General features: G+C 66.0%; 1 protein-coding gene across 1 annotated transcript in view; it reads right to left on the bottom strand.

Moving 5' to 3' along the window:
• MDK (midkine (neurite growth-promoting factor 2)) overlaps positions 1 to 124 on the bottom strand; it is a 2,772-nt gene extending 2,648 nt beyond the window's left edge. Inside the window, exon 1 of the mRNA XM_010842344.1 lies at positions 97 to 124. The gene's annotated coding sequence lies outside the window, so the exon portion shown is untranslated. The remainder of the gene's footprint in view (positions 1 to 96) is intronic.
• Positions 125 to 332: the final 208 nt, after the last annotated feature.

The following is a 332-nucleotide window of genomic DNA, read 5'->3' as shown; positions in this document are numbered from 1 at the left end:
CCCCGTAGGAGCCAGAGTGGTGGAGGCCAGGGGGAGGGGGCTTGCCCAGCCACAGGGCAACCGGGCCCAAGAAACCAGGCCTGGCCCCTGCCCTACCTCTTTCACTTTCATTGTTATCGTCCCAGCGGGAAGCGGGAAGCTGGAGGAAACTGGCTCCTCCCCCAGCCCCTGCGAGCCCCGCAGCCTGGCCGAGGTCAGGTCCCGGGCAGGCCCTCAGACCCCACCCCTACACAGGAATCAGGACCCCCTGAAATGGGTCTGCGTTCATGGCATCCAGTCCCTCAACCCTGCGGGTAACCCAGCAGATCCCACTGCTTCAGGAAGACCCCCCC

Source organism: Bison bison, unplaced genomic scaffold (assembly GCF_000754665.1).
Source record: "Bison bison bison isolate TAMUID 2011002044 unplaced genomic scaffold, Bison_UMD1.0 scf7180017864178, whole genome shotgun sequence".
Taxonomy (NCBI): domain Eukaryota; kingdom Metazoa; phylum Chordata; class Mammalia; order Artiodactyla; family Bovidae; genus Bison; species Bison bison.
This window is presented reverse-complemented; position numbering and strand designations above follow the sequence as displayed.